Source organism: Falco cherrug, chromosome 21, assembly GCF_023634085.1.
Source record: "Falco cherrug isolate bFalChe1 chromosome 21, bFalChe1.pri, whole genome shotgun sequence".
NCBI classification, from domain to species: Eukaryota; Metazoa; Chordata; class Aves; order Falconiformes; family Falconidae; genus Falco; species Falco cherrug.
Genome location: NC_073717.1, coordinates 1,853,781 through 1,872,130, shown reverse-complemented (window position 1 = coordinate 1,872,130; position 18,350 = coordinate 1,853,781).

Genomic DNA, 18,350 nt, shown 5'->3' with positions numbered 1-18,350 from the left:
GTGAAATTGGACGGGCTGTGGTGGGCTGTGGTGAACTGGGAAGGGCTCTGGTGGTCTGGAATGGGCTGTGGTGGGCTGGGACGGGCCGTGGCGGGCTGCGGTGGGCTGGGACGGGCTGTGGTGGGCTGGGACAGGCTCTGGTGGGCCGGGACAGACTCTGGTGCGCTGTGGTGGGCTATGGTGCGCTGTGGTGGGTTGTGGTGAGCTAGAACGGGTTGTGGTGGGCTGGGACGGGCTATAGTGGGCTGGGACGGGATTGTGGTGGGCTGGGACGGGCTCTGATGGTCTGCGGCGGCCGTGGTGGGCTGGGACGGGCTGTGGTGGGCTGGGACGGGCTGGGAAGGGCTGTGGTGGGTTGTGGTGAGCTGGGACGACCTCTGGTGGGCTGGGACGGGCTGTGACGGGCTGTGGTGGGCTGTGGTAAGCTGGGACGGGCTCAGGTGGGTTGGGGCAGGCTGTGGTGGGCTGTGGTGGGCGGGGGACGGGCTTTGGTGGGTTAGTGGTGGGCTGGGACGACCTCTTGTGGTCTGGGACGGGCTGTGGTGGGCTGTGGTGAGCTGGGATCGGCTGGGATAGGCTGTGGTTGGTTATGGTGGGCTGGGACGGGCTGTGGTGGGCTGAGGCGGGCTGTGGTGGGCTTCACGGGCTGTGGTGGGCTGTGGTGGTCTGTGGTGGCCTGGGACGTGCTGTGGTGGGCTGGGACGGGCTGTGGTGGGCTGTGGTGGGTTCTGAAGGGCTGTGGTGGGCTGTGGTGGGTTGGGACACGCTGTGGTGGGTAGGGACGGGCTGTGGTGGGCTGTGGTGTGTTGTGACGGGTTGGCACGGGCTGGGACGGGCCGTGGTGGGCTGGGATGGGCTGCGGTGGGCTGTGGTGGGCTGTGGTGGGCTGGGACGGGCTGTGGTGGGTTGGGACGGGCTGGGACGGGCAGTGGTGGGCTGGGACGGGCAGTGGTGGGCTGGGACGGGCAGTGGTGGGCTGGGACGGGCTGTGGTGGGCTGGGGTGGGCTGTGGTGTGCTGGGACGGTCTTTGGTGGGCTGGGACGGGCTGTGGTGGGCTGTGGTAAGCTGGGACGGGCTGTGGTGGGCTGTGATGGGCTGTGGTGGGCTGTGGTGTGCTGGGACGAACTGTGGTGGGCCGGGACGGGGCGTGGTGGGCTGTGGTGCGCCGTGTTTATCTGGGACGAGCTGTGGTGGGCCATGGCGGGCCGTGGTGGGCTGGGACGGGCCGTGGTTTACCGTGGTGGGCTGAAACAGGCTGTGGTGACCGGTGGTGGGCTGTGGTGACCGGTGGTGGGCTGTGGTGACCTGTGGTGGGCTGTGGTGGGCTGGGACGGGTTTCGGTGGGCTGGGATAAGCTGTGTTGGGCTGCGACGGGCTGTGGTAGGCTGGGATGAGCTGTGGAGGGTTGGGACGGGCTGTGGAGGGTTGTGGAGGGCTGTGCTGGGCTTGGACAGGCTGTGGTGGGCTGAGATGGGCCGTGGTGGTCCGTGGTGGGCTGGGACGGGCCGTGCTGGGCTAGGACGGGCTGTGGTGAACTGTGGTGGGCTGTGATGGGCCGTGGTGGGCTGGGACGGGCCGTGGTGGGCTGGGGTGGGCCGTGGTGGGCTGGGACGGGCCGTGGTGGGCTGGGACAGGCCGTGGTGGGCTGTGGTGGACTGGGAAGGGCCATGGTGGGCCGTGGTGTGCTCTGGTGGGCCATGGTGGACCGTGGTTGGCCGTGGTGGGCCGGGACAGGCCGTGGTTAGCCGTGGTGGGCTGAAACAGGCTGGGACGGGCTCTGGTGGGCTGGGACGGGATGTGGTGGGCTGGGACGGGCCGTGGTGGGCTGGGACGGGCTGTGGTGGGCTGGGACGGGGTGTGGTCATCTGGGACGGGTTGTGGTGAGCTGAGACGGGCCGTGGTGGGCTGAGACGGGCCGTGGTGGGCTGGGACGGGCTGGTACTTGCTGTGGTGGGCTGTTACGGGCTGTGGTGTGCTGTGAAAGGCTGTGGTGGTCTGGGACGGGCTGTGGTGGGCTGGGACGGGCTGTGGTGGGCTGGGACGGGCTGTGGTGGGCCGTAGTGGGCTGTGTTGGGCTTGGACGGGCTGTGGTGGTCTGTGACAAGCTCTTGTGGGCTGTGGTGGGCTGGGACGAGCTGTGGTGGGCTCTGGTGGGCTCTGGTGGGCTGGGACGGACTGTCGTGGGCTGGGACAAGCTGTCGTGGGCTGGGACGGGCTGGGACGGGCCGTGGTGGGCTGGGACGGGCCGTGGTGGGCTGGGACGGGTTGGGATAGGCTGCGGTGGGCTGGGACGGGCGGTGGTGGGTTGTGGTGAGCTGAGACGGGCTGTGGTGAAATTGGACGGGCTGTGGTGGGCTGTGGTGAACTGGGAAGGGCTCTGGTGGTCTGGAATGGGCTGTGGTGGGCTGGGACGGGCCGTGGCGGGCTGCGGTGGGCTGGGACGGGCTGTGGTGGGCTGGGACAGGCTCTGGTGGGCCGGGACAGACTCTGGTCCGCTGTGGTGGGCTGTGGTGGGCTATGGTGCGCTGTGGTGGGTTGTGGTGAGCTAGAACGGGTTGTGGTGGGCTGGGACGGGCTATAGTGGGCTGGGACGGGATTGTGGTGGGCTGGGACGGGCTCTGATGGTCTGCGGCGGCCGTGGTGGGCTGGGACGGGCTGTGGTGGGCTGGGACGGGCTGGGAAGGGCTGTGGTGGGTTGTGGTGAGCTGGGACGACCTCTGGTGGGCTGGGACGGGCTGTGACGGGCTGTGGTGGGCTGAGATGGGATGTGGTGGTGTGGGACAGGCTGTAATGGGCTGGGATGGGCTGTGGTGCGCCTTGGTGGGCTGTGTTGGGCCCGGATGGGCCGTGGTGGGCTGTGGTGGGCCGTGGTGGGCTGGGACGGGCTGTGGTGGGCTGGGACGGGCCGTGGTTGGCTGGGACGGGCTGTGGTGGGCTGTGGTGTGATGGGACGGGCTGTGGTGGGCTGGGACGGGCTGTGGTTGGCTGGGACGGGCTGTGGTGGGCTGTGGTGTGATGGGACGGGCTGTGGTGGGCTGAGACGGGCCGTGGTGGGCTGAGACGGGCCGTGGTTGGCTGGGACGGGCTGTGGTGGGCTGTGGTGTGATGGGACGGGCTGTGGTGGGCTGGGACGGGCCGTGGTTGGCTGGGACGGGCTGTGGTGGGCTGTGGTGTGATGGGACGGGCTTTGGTGAGCTGGGACGGGCCGTGGTGGGCTGCGGTGGGCTGGGAGGGGCTGTGGTGGGCTGGGACAGGCTCTGGTGGGCCGGGACAGACTCTGGTACGCTGTGGTGGGCTGTGGTGGGCTATGGTGCGCTCTGGTGTGTTGTTGTGAGCTAGAACGGGTTGTGGTGGGCTGGGACGGGCTATAGTGGGCTGGGACGGGATTGTGGTGGGCTGGGACGGGCTCTGATGATCTGCGGCAGCCGTGGTGGGCTGGGACAGGCTGTGGTGGGCTGGGACGGGCTGGGAAGGGCTGTGGTGGGTTGTGGTGAGCTGGGACGACCTCTGGTGGGCTGGGACGGGCTGTGACGGGCTGTGGTGGGCTGTGGTAAGCTGGGACGGGCTCAGGTGGGTTGGGGCAGGCTGTGGTGGGCTGTGGTGGGCGGGGACGGGCTTTGGTGGGTTAGTGGTGGGCTGGGACGACCTCTTGTGGTCTGGGACGGGCTGTGGTGGGCTGTGGTGAGCTGGGACGGGCTCTGGTGGGTTGGCACGGGGCGTGGTGGGCTGTGGTGGGCTGGGACGGGCTATGGTGGGCTGGGACGGGCTCTGGTGGTCTGGGACATACTGTGGTGGGCTGGGACGGGCTGTGGTGCTCTGTGGTGGGCTGGGACGTGCCGTGGTGGACCGTGGTGGGCTTGGATGGGCCGTGGTGGGCTTGGATGGGCCGTGGTGGGCTGTGGTCTGCCGTGGTGGGCTGTGGTCGGCCGTGGTGGGCTGTGGTGGGCTGTGGTCGGTTGTGGTGGGCTGGGACGGGCTGTGGTGGGCTGAGATGGGATGTGGTGGTGTGGGACAGGCTGTAATGGGCTGGGATGGGCTGTGGTGCGCCTTGGTGGGCTGTTTTGGGCCCGGATGGGCCGTGGTGGGCTGTGGTGGGCCGTGGTGGGCTGGGACGGGCTGTGGTGGGCTGGGACGGGCCGTGGTTGGCTGGGACGGGCTGTGGTGGGATGTGGTGTGATGGGACGGGCTGTGGTGGGCTGGGACGGGCCGTGGTTGGCTGGGACGGGCTGTGGTGGGCTGTGGTGTGATGGGACGGGCTGTGGTGGGCTGAGACGGGCCGTGGTGGGCTGAGACGGGCCGTGGTGGGCTGGGACGGGCTGGTACTTGCTGTGGTGGGCTGTTACGGGCTGTGGTGGGCTGGGACGGGCTGTGGTGGGCTGGGACGGGCTGTGGTGGGCTGGGACGGGCTGTGGTGGTCTGTGACAAGCTCTTGTGGGCTGTGGTGGGCTGGGACGAGCTGTGGTGGGCTGTGGTGGGCTATGGTGGGCTGGGACGGACTATCGTGGGCTGGGACGGGCTGTCGTGGGCTGGGACGGGCTGGGACGGGCCGTGGTGGGCTGGGACGGGCCGTGGTGGGCTGGGACGGGTCGTGGTGGGCTGGGACGGGTTGGGATAGGCTGCAGTGTGCTGGGACGGGCTGTGGTGGGTTGTGGTGAGCTGAGACGGGCTGTGGTGAAATTGGACGGGCTGTGGTGGGCTGTGGTGTGCTGGGACATGCTGTGGTGAACTGGGAAGGGCTCTGGTGGTCTGGAATGGGCTGTGGTGGGCTGGGACGGGCCGTGGCGGGCTGCGGTGGGCTGGGACGGGCTGTGGTGGGCTGGGACAGGCTCTGGTGCGCTGTGGTGGGCTGTGGTGGGTTGTGGTGAGCTAGAACGGGTTGTGGTGGGCTGGGACGGGCTATAGTGGGCTGGGACGGGATTGTGGTGGGCTGGGATGGGCTCTGATGGTCTGCGGCGGCCGTGGTGGGCTGGGAAGGGCTGTGGTGGGTTGTGGTGAGCTGGGACGACCTCTGGTGGGCTGGGACGGGCTGTGACGGGCTGTGGTGGGCTGGGACGGGCTCTGGTGGGTTGGCACGGGGCGTGGTGGGCTGTGGTGGGCTGGGACGGGCTGTGGTGGGCGGGGACGGGCTTTGGTGGGTTAGTGGTGGGTTCTGAAGGGCTGTGGTGGGCTGTGGTGGGTTGGGACACGCTGTGGTGGGTAGGGACGGGCTGTGGTGGGCTGTGGTGTGTTGTGACGGGTTGGCACGGGCTGGGACGGGCCGTGGTGGGCTGGGATGGACTGCGGTGGGCTGTGGTGGGCTGTGGTGGGCTGGGACGGGCTGTGGTGGCTTGGGACGGGCTGGGACGGGCAGTGGTGGGCTGGTACGGGCAGTGGTGGGCTGGAACGGGCTGTGGTGGGCTGGGACGGGCTGTGGTGGGCTGGGGTGGGCCGTGGTGGGCTGGGACAAGCCGTGGTAGCCTGGGACGGGCTGTGGTGGGCTGTGGTGGACTGGGAAGGGCCGAGGTGGGCCGTGGTGTGCTCTGGTGGGCCATGGTTGACCGTGGTTGGCCGTGGTGGGCCGGGACAGGCCGTGGTTAGCCGTGCTGGGCTGAAACAGGCTGGGACGGGCTCTGGTGGGCTGGGACGGGCTGTGGTGGGCTGGGACGGGCCGTGGTGGGCTGGGACGGGCTGTGGTGGGCTGTGGTGGGCTGGGACGGGCTGTGGGCGTCTGGGACAGGTTGTGGTGAGCTGAGACGGGCCGTGGTGGGCTGAGACGGGCCGTGGTGGTCTGGGACGGGCTGGTACTTGCTGTGGTGGGCTGTTACGGGCTGTGGTGTGCTGTGAGAGGCTGTGGTGGTCTGGGACGAGCTGGGACGGGCTGTGGTGGGCTGGGACGGGCTGTGGTGGGCTGGGACGGGCTGTGGTGGGCCGTAGTGGGCTGTGGTGGGCTGGGACGGGCTGTGGTGGTCTGTGACAAGCTCTTGTGGGCTGTGGTGGGCTGGGACGAGCTGTGGTGGTCTCTGGTGGGCTGGGACGGGCTGTCGTGGGCTGGGACGGGCTGGGACGGGCCGTGGTGGGCTGGGACGGACCGTGGTGGGCTGGGACGGGTTGGGATAGGCTGCGGTGGGCCGTGGTGTGCTGTGGTGGGCCGTGGTGGGCTGGGATAGGCTCTGGTGAGCTGAGACGGGCTCTGGAGGTCTGTGGTGGGCTAGGACGGGCTGTGGTGGGCTGGGACGGGCTGGGACTGGCTGTTGTGGGCTGGGACGGGCTGCGGTGGGCTGGGACGGGCTGTGACGGGCTGTCGTGGGCTGGGATGGGCTGGGATGGTCTGGGACGGGCTGTGGTGGGCTGTGGTGGTCTGTGGTGGGCTTTTGTGGGCCGTGGTGGGCTGGGACGGGCTGTGGTGGGCTGGGACGGGCTGTGGTGGGTTGAGGAGAGCTGGGACGGGCTGTGACGGGCTGTGGTGGGCCGGGACGGGCCGTGGTGGGCTGTGGTGCGCCGTGTTTATCTGGGACGAGCTGTGGTGGGCCATGGCGGGCCGTGGTGGGCTGGGACGGGCCGTGGTTTGCCGTGGTGGGCTGAAACAGGCTGTGGTGACCTGTGGTGGGCTGTGGTGACCGGTGGTGGGCTGTGGTGGGCTGTGGTGGGCTGGGACGGGTTGCGGTGGGCTGGGATAAGCTGTGTTGGGCTGCGACGGGCTGTGGTAGGCTGGGATGAGCTGTGGAGGGTTGGGACGGGCTGTGGAGGGTTGTGGAGGGCTGTGCTGAGCTTGGACAGGCTGTGGTGGGCTGAGATGGGCCGTGGTGGTCCGTGGTACGCTGGGACGGGCCGTGCTGGGCTAGGACGGGCTGTGGTGAACTGTGGTGGGCTGGGACGGGCCGTGGTGGGCTGGGACGGGCCGTGGTGGGCTGGGGTGGGCCGTGGTGGGCTGGGACGGGCCGTGGTGGGCTGGGGTGGGCCGTGGTGGGCTGGGACGGGCCGTGGTGGGCTGGGACAGGCCGTGGTGGGCTGTGGTGGACTGGGAAGGGCCGTGGTGGGCCGTGGTGTGCTCTGGTGGGCCATGGTGGACCGTGGTTGGCCGTGGTGGGCCGGGACAGGCCGTGGTTGGCCGTGCTCGGCTGAAACAGGCTGGGACGGGCTCTGGTGGGCTGGGACGGGCTGTGGTGGGCCGTAGTGGGCTGTGGTGGGCTGGGACGGGCTGTGGTGGTCTGTGACAAGCTCTTGTGGGCTGTGGTGGGCTGGGACGAGCTGTGGTGGGCTCTGGTGGGCTGGGACGGACTGTCGTGGGCTGGGACGGGCTGTCGTGGGCTGGGACGGGCTGGGACGGGCCGTGGTGGGCTGGGACGGGTTGGGATAGGCTGCGGTGTGCTGGGACGGGCTGTGGTGGGTTGTGGTGAGCTGAGACGGGCTGTGGTGAAATTGGACGGGCTGTGGTGGGCTGTGGTGAACTGGGAAGGGCTCTGGTGGTCTGGAATGGGCTGTGGTGGGCTGGGACGGGCTGTGGCAGGCTGCGGTGGGCTGGGACAGGCTCTGGTGGGCCGGGACAGACTCTGGTGCGCTGTGGTGGGCTGTGGTGGGCTATGGTGTGCTGTGGTGGGTTGTGGTGAGCTAGAACGGGTTGTGGTGGGCTGGGACAGGCTATAGTGGGCTGGGACGGGATTGTGGTGGGCTGGGATAAGCTGTGTTGGGCTGTGACGGGCTGTGGTAGGCTGGGATGAGCTGTGGAGGGTTGGGACGGGCTGTGGAGGGTTGTGGAGGGCTGTACTGGGCTTGGACAGGCTGTGGTGGGCTGAGATGGGCCGTGGTGGTCCGTGGTGGGCTGGGACGGGCCGTGCTGGGCTAGGACGGGCTGTGGTGAACTGTGGTGGGCTGTGATGGGCCGTGGTGGGCTGGGACGGGCCTTGGTGGGCTGGGACGGGCCGTGGTGGGCTGGGACGGGCCGTGGTGGGCTGGGATGGGCCGTGGTGGGCTGGGACAGGCTGTGGTGGGCTGTGGTGGACTGAGAAGGGCCGTGGTGGGCCGTGGTGTTCTCTGGTGGGCCATGGTGGACCGTGGTTGGCCGTGGTGGGCCGGGACAGGCTGGGACGGGCTGTGGTGGGCTGGGACGGGCTGTGGTGGGCTGTGGTGGGCTGTGGTCGTCTGGGACGGGTTGTGGTGAGCTGAGACGGGCCGTGGTGGGCTAAGACGGGCCGTGGTGGGCTGAGACGGGCTGGTACTTGCTGTGGTGGGCTGTTACGGGCTGTGGTGTGCTGTGAGAGGCTGTGGTGGTCTGGGACGAGCTGGGACGGGCTGTGGTGGGCTGGGACGGGCTGTGGTGGGCTGGGACGGGCTGCGGTGGGCTGGGACGGGCTGTGGTGGGCTGGGACGGGCTGTGGTGGGCCGTAGTGTGCTGTGGTGGGCTGGGACGGGCTGTGGTGAACTGTGGTGGGCTGTGATGGGCTGTGGTGGGCTGGGACGGGCCGTGGTGGGCTGGGACGGGCCGTGGTGGGCTGTGGTGGACTGGGAAGGGCCGTGGTGGGCCGTGGTGTGCTCTTGTGGGCCATGGTGGACCGTGGTTGGCCGTGGTGGGCCGGGACAGGCCGTGGTTAGCCGTGGTGGGCTGAAACAGGCTGGGACGGGCTCTGGTGGGCTGGGACGGGCTGTGGTGGGCTGGGACGGGCAGTGGTGGGCTGGGACGGGCTGTGGTGGGCTGTGGTGGGCTGGGACGGGCTGTGGTCGTCTGGGACGGGTCGTGGTGAGCTGAGACGGGCCGTGGTGGGCTGAGACGGGCCGTGGTGGGCTGAGACGGGCCGTGGTGGGCTGGGACGGGCTGGTACTTGCTGTGGTGGGCTGTTACGGGCTGTGGTGGGCTGGGACGGGCTGTGGTGGGCTGGGACGGGCTGTGGTGGGCTGGGACGGGCTGTGGTGGGCCGTAGTGGGCTGTGGTGGGCTGGGACGGGCTGTGGTGGTCTGTGACAAGCTCTTGTGGGCTGTGGTGGGCTGGGACGAGCTTTGGTGGGCTCTGGTGGGCTCTGGTGGGCTGGGACGGACTGTCGTGGGCTGGGACGGGCTGTCGTGGGCTGGGACGGGCTGGGACGGGCCGTGGTGGGCTGGGACGGGCCGTGGTGGGCTGGGACGGGCCGTGGTGGGCTGGGACGAGTTGGGATAGGCTGCGGTGTGCTGGGACGGGCTGTGGTGGGTGTGGTGAGCTGAGACGGGCTGTAGTGAAATTGGACGGGCTGTGGTGGTCTGTGGTGTGCTGGGACATGCTGTGGTGAACTGGGAAGGGCTCTGGTGGTCTGGAATGGGCTGTGGTGGGCTGGGACGGGCCGTGGCGGGCTGCGGTGGGCTAGGACGGGCTGTGGTGGGCTGGGACAGGCTCTGGTGCGCTTTGGTGGGCTGTGGTGTGCTATGGTGCGCTGTGGTGGGTTGTGGTGAGCTAGAACGGGTTGTGGTGGGCTGGGACGGGTTGCGGTGGGCTGGGACGGGTTTCGGTGGGCTAGGACGGGCTGCGGTGGGCTGGGATGAGCTGTGTTGGGCTGCGACGGGCTGTGGTAGGCTGGGATGAGCTGTGGAGGGTTGGGACGGGCTGTGGAGGGTTGTGGAGGGCTGTGCTGAGCTTGGACAGGCTGTGGTGGGCTGAGATGGGCCGTGGTGGTCCGTGGTAAGCTGGGACGGGCCGTGCTGGGCTAGGACGGGCTGTGGTGAACTGTGGTGGGCTGGGACGGGCCGTGGTGGTCTGGGACGGGCCGTGGTGGGCTGGGGTGGGCCGTGGTGGGCTGGGACGGGCCGTGGTGGGCTGGGGTGGGCCGTGGTGGGCTGGGACGGGCCGTGGTGGGCTGGGACAGGCCGTGGTGGGCTGTGGTGGACTGGGAAGGGCCGTGGTGGGCCGTGGTGTGCTCTGGTGGGCCATGGTGGACCGTGGTTGGCCGTGGTGGGCCGGGACAGGCCGTGGTTGGCCGTGCTCGGCTGAAACAGGCTGGGACGGGCTCTGGTGGGCTGGGACGGGCTGTGGTGGGCCGTAGTGGGCTGTGGTGGGCTGGGACGGGCTGTGGTGGTCTGTGACAAGCTCTTGTGGGCTGTGGTGGGCTGGGACGAGCTGTGGTGGGCTCTGGTGGGCTGGGACGGACTGTCGTGGGCTGGGACGGGCTGTCGTGGGCTGGGACGGGCTGGGACGGGCCGTGGTGGGCTGGGACGGGTTGGGATAGGCTGCGGTGTGCTGGGACGGGCTGTGGTGGGTTGTGGTGAGCTGAGACGGGCTGTGGTGAAATTGGACGGGCTGTGGTGGGCTGTGGTGAACTGGGAAGGGCTCTGGTGGTCTGGAATGGGCTGTGGTGGGCTGGGACGGGCTGTGGCAGGCTGCGGTGGGCTGGGACAGGCTCTGGTGGGCCGGGACAGACTCTGGTGCGCTGTGGTGGGCTGTGGTGGGCTATGGTGTGCTGTGGTGGGTTGTGGTGAGCTAGAACGGGTTGTGGTGGGCTGGGACGGGCTATAGTGGGCTGGGACGGGATTGTGGTGGGCTGGGACGGGCTCTGATGGTCTGCGGCGGCCGTGGTGGGCTGGGACGGGCTGGGAAGGGCTGTGGTGGGTTGTGGTGAGCTGGGACGACCTCTGGTGGGCTGGGACGGGCTGTGACGGGCTGTGGTGGGCTGTGGTAAGCTGGGACGGGCTCAGGTGGGTTGGGGCAGGCTGTGGTGCGCTGTGGTTGGCTGGGACGGGCTGTGGTGGGCGGGGACGGGCTTTGGTGGGTTAGTGGTGGGCTGGGACGACCTCTTGTGGTCTGGGACGGGCTGTGGTGGGCTGTGGTGAGCTGGGACGGGCTCTGGTGGGTTGGCACGGGGCGTGGTGGGCTGTGGTGGGCTGGGACGGGCTGTGGTGGGCTGGGACGGGCTCTGGTGGTCTGGGACATACTGTGGTGGGCTGGGACGGGCTGTGGTGCTCTGTGGTGGGCTGGGACGTGCCGTGGTGGACCGTGGTGGGCTTGGATGGGCCGTGGTGGGCTTGGATGGGCCGTGGTGGGCTGTGGTCTGCCGTGGTGGGCTGTGGTCGGCCGTGGTGGGCTGTGGTGGGCTGTGGTCGGTTGTGGTGGGCTGGGACGGGCTGTGGTGGGCTGAGATGGGATGTGGTGGTCTGGGACAGGCTGTAATGGGCTGGGATGGGCTGTGGTGCGCCTTGGTGGGCTGTGTTGGGCCCGGATGGGCCGTGGTGGGCTGTGGTGGGCCGTGGTGGGCTGGGACGGGCTGTGGTGGGCTGGGACGGGCCGTGGTTGGCTGGGACGGGCTGTGGTGGGCTGTGGTGTGATGGGACGGGCTGTGGTGGGCTGGGATCGGCTGGGATAGGCTGTGGTTGGTTATGGTGGGCTGGGAAGAGCTGTGGTGGTCTGGGACAAGCTGTGGTGGGCTGGGACGGGCTGTGGTGGGCTGGGACGGGCTGTAGTGGGCTGAGGCGGGCTGTGGTGGGCTTCATGGGCTGTGGTGGGCTGTGGTGGTCTGTGGTGGCCTGGGACGTGCTGTGGTGGGCTGGGACGGGCTGTGGTGGGCTGTGGTGGGTTCTGAAGGGCTGTGGTGGGCTGTGGTGGGTTGGGACACGCTGTGGTGGGTAGGGACGGGCTGTGGTGGGCTGTGGTGTGTTGTGACGGGTTGGCACGGGCTGGGACGGGCCGTGGTGGGCTGGGATGGGCTGCGGTGGGCTGTGGTGGGCTGGGACAAGCTTTGGTGGGTTGGGACGGGCTGGGACGGGCTGGGACGGGCAGTGGTGGGCTAGGACGGGCTGTGGTGGGCTGGGACGGGCTGTGGTGGGCTGGGACGGTCTGTGGTGGGCTGTGGTAAGCTGGGACGGGCTGTGGTGGGCTGTGATTGGCTGTGGTGGGCTGTGGTGTGCTGGGACGGGTTGCGGTGGGCTGGGACGGGTTTCGGTGGGCTAGGACGGGCTGCGGTGGGCTGGGACGGGCTGCGGTGGGCTGGGATAAGCTGTGTTGGGCTGTGACGGGCTGTGGTAGGCTGGGATGAGCTGTGGAGGGTTGGGACGGGCTGTGGAGGGTTGTGGAGGGCTGTACTGGGCTTGGACAGGCTGTGGTGGGCTGAGATGGGCCGTGGTGGTCCGTGGTGGGCTGGGACGGGCCGTGCTGGGCTAGGACGGGCTGTGGTGAACTGTGGTGGGCTGTGATGGGCCGTGGTGGGCTGGGACGGGCCTTGGTGGGCTGCGACGGGCCGTGGTGGGCTGCGACGGGCCGTGGTGGGCTGGGATGGGCCGTGGTGGGCTGGGACAGGCTGTGGTGGGCTGTGGTGGACTGAGAAGGGCCGTGGTGGGCCGTGGTGTTCTCTGGTGGGCCATGGTGGACCGTGGTTGGCCGTGGTGGGCCGGGACAGGCTGGGACGGGCTGTGGTGGGCTGGGACGGGCTGTGGTGGGCTGTGGTGGGCTGTGGTCGTCTGGGACGGGTTGTGGTGAGCTGAGACGGGCCGTGGTGGGCTGAGACGGGCCGTGGTGGGCTGAGACGGGCTGGTACTTGCTGTGGTGGGCTGTTACGGGCTGTGGTGTGCTGTGAGAGGCTGTGGTGGTCTGGGACGAGCTGGGACGGGCTGTGGTGGGCTGGGACGGGCTGTGGTGGGCTGGGACGGGCTGCGGTGGGCTGGGACGGGCTGTGGTGGGCTGGGAAGGGCTGTGGTGGGCCGTGGTGTGCTGTGGTGGGCTGGGACGGGCTGTGGTGAACTGTGGTGGGCTGTGATGGGCTGTGGTGGGCTGGGACGGGCCGTGGTGGGCTGGGACGGGCCGTGGTGGGCTGTGGTGGACTGGGAAGGGCCGTGGTGGGCTGTGGTGTGCTCTTGTGGGCCATGGTGGACCGTGGTTGGCCGTGGTGGGCCGGGACAGGCCGTGGTTAGCCGTGGTGGGCTGAAACAGGCTGGGACGGGCTCTGGTGGGCTGGGACGGGCTGTGGTGGGCTGGGACGGGCAGTGGTGGGCTGGGACGGGCTGTGGTGGGCTGTGGTGGGCTGGGGCGGGCTGTGGTCGTCTGGGACGGGTCGTGGTGAGCTGAGACGGGCCGTGGTGGGCTGAGACGGGCCGTGGTGGGCTGAGACGGGCCGTGGTGGGCTGGGACGGGCTGGTACTTGCTGTGGTGGGCTGTTACGGGCTGTGGTGGGCTGGGACGGGCTGTGGTGGGCTGGGACGGGCTGTGGTGGGCTGGGACGGGCTGTGGTGGGCCGTAGTGGGCTGTGGTGGGCTTGGACGGGCTGTGGTGGTCTGTGACAAGCTCTTGTGGGCTGTGGTGGGCTGGGACGAGCTGTGGTGGGCTCTGGTGGGCTCTGGTGGGCTGGGACGGACTGTCGTGGGCTGGGACGGGCTGTCGTGGGCTGGGACGGGCTGGGACGGGCCGTGGTGGGCTGGGACGGGCCGTGGTGGGCTGGGACGGGCCGTGGTGGGCTGGGACGAGTTGGGATAGGCTGCGGTGTGCTGGGACGGGCTGTGGTGGGTGTGGTGAGCTGAGACGGGCTGTAGTGAAATTGGACGGGCTGTGGTGGTCTGTGGTGTGCTGGGACATGCTGTGGTGAACTGGGAAGGGCTCTGGTGGTCTGGAATGGGCTGTGGTGGGCTGGGACGGGCCGTGGCGGGCTGCGGTGGGCTGGGACGGGCTGTGGTGGGCTGGGACAGGCTCTGGTGCGCTGTGGTGGGCTGTGGTGTGCTATGGTGCGCTGTGGTGGGTTGTGGTGAGCTAGAACGGGTTGTGGTGGGCTGGGACGGGCTATAGTGGGCTGGGACGGGATTGTGGTGAGCTGGGACGGGCTCTGATGGTCTGCGGCGGCCGTGGTGGGCTGGGACGGGCTGTGGTGGGCTGGGACGGGCTGGGAAGGGCTGTGGTGGGTTGTGGTGAGCTGGGACGACCTCTGGTGGGCTGGGACGGGCTGTGACGGGCTGTGGTGGGCTGGGACGGGCTCTGGTGGGTTGGCACGGGGCGTGGTGGGCTGTGGTGGGCTGGGACGGGCTGTGGTGGGCGGGGACGGGCTTTGGTGGGTTAGTGGTGGGCTGGGACGACCTCTTGTGGTCTGGGACGGGCTGTGGTGGGCTGTGGTGGGCTGGGACGGGCTCTGGTGGGTTGGCACGGGGCGTGGTGGGCTGTGGTGGGCTGGGACGGGCTGTGGTGGGCTGGGACGGGCTCTGGTGGTCTGGGACATACTGTGGTGGGCTGGGACGGGCTGGGACGGGCTGTGGTGCTCTGTGGTGGGCTGGGACGTGCCGTGGTGGACCGTGGTGGGCTTGGATGGGCCGTGGTGGGCTTGGATGGGCCGTGGTGGGCTGTGGTCTGCCGTGGTGGGCTGTGGTCGGCCGTGGTGGGCTGTGGTGGGCTGTGGTCGGTTGTGGTGGGCTGGGACGGGCTGTGGTGGGCTGAGATGGGATGTGGTGGTGTGGGACAGGCTGTAATGGGCTGGGATGGGCTGTGGTGCGCCTTGGTGGGCTGTGTTGGGCCCGGATGGGCCGTGGTGGGCTGTGGTGGGCCGTGGTGGGCTGGGACGGGCTGTGGTGGGCTGGGACGGGCCGTGGTTGGCTGGGACGGGCTGTGGTGGGCTGTGGTGTGATGGGACGGGCTGTGGTGGGCTGGGATCGGCTGGGATAGGCTGTGGTTGGTTATGGTGGGCTGGGAAGAGCTGTGGTGGTCTGGGACAAGCTGTGGTGGGCTGTGGTGGGCTGGGACGGGCTGTGGTGGGCTGGGACGGGCTGTGGTGGGCTGGGACGGGCTGTAGTGGGCTGAGGCGGGCTGTGGTGGGCTTCATGGGCTGTGGTGGGCTGTGGTGGTCTGTGGTGGCCTGGGACGTGCTGTGGTGGGCTGGGACGGGCTGTGGTGGGCTGTGGTGGGTTCTGAAGGGCTCTGGTGGGCTGTGGTGGGTTGGGACACGCTGTGGTGGGTAGGGACGGGCTGTGGTGGGTTGGGATGGGCTGCGGTGGGCTGTGGTGGGCTGGGACGGGCCGTGGTGGGCTGGGACGGGCCGTGGTGGGCTGGCGTGGGCCGTGGTGGGCTGGGACGGGCCGTGGTGGGCTTGGACAGGCCGTGGTGGGCTGTGGTGGACTGGGAAGGGCCGTGGTGGGCCGTGGTGTGCTCTGGTGGGCCATGGTGGACCGTGGTTGGCCGTGGTGGGCCGGGACAGGCCGTGGTTAGCCGTGGTGGGCTGAAACAGGCTGGGACGGGCTCTGGTGGGCTGGGACGGGATGTGGTGGGCTGGGACGGGCCGTGGTTGGCTGGGACAGGCTGTGGTGGGCTGTGGTGGGCTGGGACGGGCTGTGGTCGTCTGGGACGGGTTGTGGTGAGCTGAGACGGGCCGTGGTGGGCTGAGACGGGCCGTGGTGGTCTGGGACGGGCTGGTACTTGCTGTGGTGGGCTGTTACGGGCTGTGGTGTGCTGTGAGAGGCTGTGGTGGTCTGGGACGAGCTGGGACGGGCTGTGGTGGGCTGGGACGGGCTGTGGTGGGCCGTAGTGGGCTGTGGTGGGCTGGGACGGGCTGTGGTGGTCTGTGACAAGCTCTTGTGGGCTGTGGTGGGCTGGGACGAGCTGTGGTGGGCTCTGGTGGGCTCTGGTGGGCTGGGACGGGCTGTCGTGGGCTGGGACGGGCTGTCGTGGGCTGGGACGGGCTGTGGTGGCCTGGGACGGGCCGTGGTGGACTGTGGTGAGCTGGGACGGGTTGTGGTGAGCTGAGACGGGCCGTGGTGGGCTGAGACGGGCCGTGGTGGGCTGAGACAGGCCGTGGTGGGCTGGGACGGGCTGGTACTTGCTGTGGTGGGCTGGGACGGGCTGTGGTGGGCTGGGACGGGCTGTGGTGGGCTGGGACGGGCTGTGGTGGGCCGTAGTGGGCTGTGGTGGGCTGGGACGGGCTGTGGTGGTCTGTGACAAGCTCTTGTGGGCTGTGGTGGGCTGGGACGAGCTGTGGTGGGCTCTGGTGGGCTCTGGAGGGCTGGGACGGACTATCGTGGGCTGGGACGGGCTGTCGTGGGCTGGGACGGGCTGGGACGGGCCGTGGTGGGCTGGGACGGGCCGTGGTGGGCTGGGACGGGTCGTGGTGGGCTGGGACGGGTTGGGATAGGCTGCGGTGTGCTGGGACGGGCTGTGGTGGGTTGTGGTGAGCTGAGACGGGCTGTGGTGAAATTGGACGGGCTGTGGTGGGTTGTGGTGTGCTGGGACATGCTGTGGTGAACTGGGAAGGGCTCTGGTGGTCTGGAATGGGCTGTGGTGGGCTGGGACGGGCCGTGGCGGGCTGCGGTGGGCTGGGACGGGTTGCGATGGGCTGGGACGGGTTTCGGTGGGCTAGGACGGGCTGCGGTGGGCTGGGACGGACTGCGGTGGGCTGGGATAAGCTGTGTTGGGCTGCGACGGGCTGTGGTAGGCTGGGATGAGCTGTGGAGGGTTGGGACGGGCTGTGGAGGGTTGTGGAGGGCTGTGCTGGGCTTGGACAGGCTGTGGTGGGCTGAGATGGGCCGTGGTGGTCCGTGGTGGGCTGGGACGGGCCGTGCTGGGCTAGGACGGGCTGTGGTGAACTGTGGTGGGCTGTGATGGGCCGTGGTGGGCTGGGACGGGCCGTGGTGGGCTGGGACGGGCCGTGGTGGGCTGGGGTGGGCCGTGGTGGGCTGGGACGGGCCGTGGTGGGCTGTGGTGGGCCGTGGTGGGCTGTGGTGGACTGGGAAGGGCCGTGGTGGGCCGTGGTGTGCTCTGGTGGGCCATGGTGGACCGTGGTTGGCCGTGGTGGGCCGGGACAGGCCGTGGTTAGCCGTGGTGGGCTGAAACAGGCTGGGACGGGCTCTGGTGGGCTGGGACGGGCTGTGGTGGGCTGTGGTGGGCTGGGACGGGCTGTGGTGGGCTGTGGTGGGCTGGGACGGGCTGTGGTCGTCTGGGACGGGTTGTGGTGAGCTGAGACGGGCCGTGGTGGGCTGAGACGGGCTGTGGTGGGCTGGGACGGGCTGGTACTTGCTGTGGTGGGCTGTTACGGGCTGTGATGTGCTGTGAGAGGCTGTGGTGGTCTGGGACGGGCTGTGGTGGGCTGGGACGGGCTGTGGTGGGCTGGGACGGGCTGTGGTGGGCCGTAGTGGGCTGTGTTGGGCTTGGACGGGCTGTGGTGGTCTGTGACAAGCTCTTGTGGGCTGTGGTGGGCTGGGACGAGCTGTGGTGGGCTCTGGTGGGCTCTGGTGGGCTGGGACGGGCTGTCGTTGGCTGGGACGGGCTGTCGTGGGCTGGGACGGGCTGGGACGGGCCGTGGTGGGCTGGGACGGGCCGTGGTGGGCTGGGACGGGCCGTGGTGGGCTGGGACGGGTTGGGATAGGCTGCGGTGGGCCGTGGTGTGATGTGCTGGGCCGTGGTGGGCTGGGATAGGCTGTGGTGAGCTGAGACGGGCTCTGGAGGTCTGTGGTGGGCTAGGACGGCTTGTGGTGGGCTGGGACGGGCTGTGGTGGGCCGTGGTGGGCTGTGGTGGGCTTTCGTGGGCCGTGGTGGGCTGGGACGGGCTGTGGTGGGCTGAGACGGGCTGCGGTGGGTTGTGGAGAGCTGGGACGGGCTGTGACGGGCTGTGGTGGGCTGCGACGGGCTCTGGGGGTCTGGGACAGGCTTGGACTAGCTGGGACAGGCTGTGGTGGGCTGAGACGGGCTGGGAGGGGCTGGGGCGGTCTGTGGTGGGCTGGGACGGTCTGTGGTGGGCTGTGGTAAGCTGGGACGGGCTGTGGTGGGCTGTGATGGGCTGTGGTGGGCTGTGATGGGCTGTGGTGGGCTGTGGTGTGCTGGGACAGGCTGTGGTGGGCCGGGACGGGCCATGGTGGGCTGTGGTGCGCCTTGTTTATCTGGGACGAGCTGTGGTGGGCCATGGCGGGCCGTGGTGGGCTGTGGTGGGCCGTGGTGGGCTGGGGTGGGCCGTGGTGGGCTGGGACGGGCCGTGGTGGGCTGGGACAGGCTGTGGTGGGCTGTGGTGGACTGGGACGGGCTGTGGTGGGCCGTGGTGTGCTCTGGTGGGCCATGGTGGACCGTGGTTGGCCGTGGTGGGCCGGGACAGGCCGTGGTTAGCCGTGCTGGGCTGAAACAGGCTGGGACGGGCTCTGGTGGGCTGGGACGGGCTGTGGTGGGCTGGGACGGGCTGTGGTGGGCTGGGACGGGCTGTGGTGGGCTGTGGTGGGCTGGGACGAGCTGTGGTCGTCTGGGACGGGTTGTGGTGAGCTGAGACGGGCCGTGGTGGGCTGAGACGGGCCGTGGTGGGCTGAGACGGGCCGTGGTGGGCTGGGACGGGCTGGTACTTGCTGTGGTGGGCTGTTACGGGCTGTGGTGTGCTGTGAGAGGCTGTGGTGGTCTGGGACGAGCTGGGACGGGATGTGGTGGGCTGGGACGGGCTGTGGTGGGCTGGGACAAGCTGTGGTGGGCTGGGACAAGCTG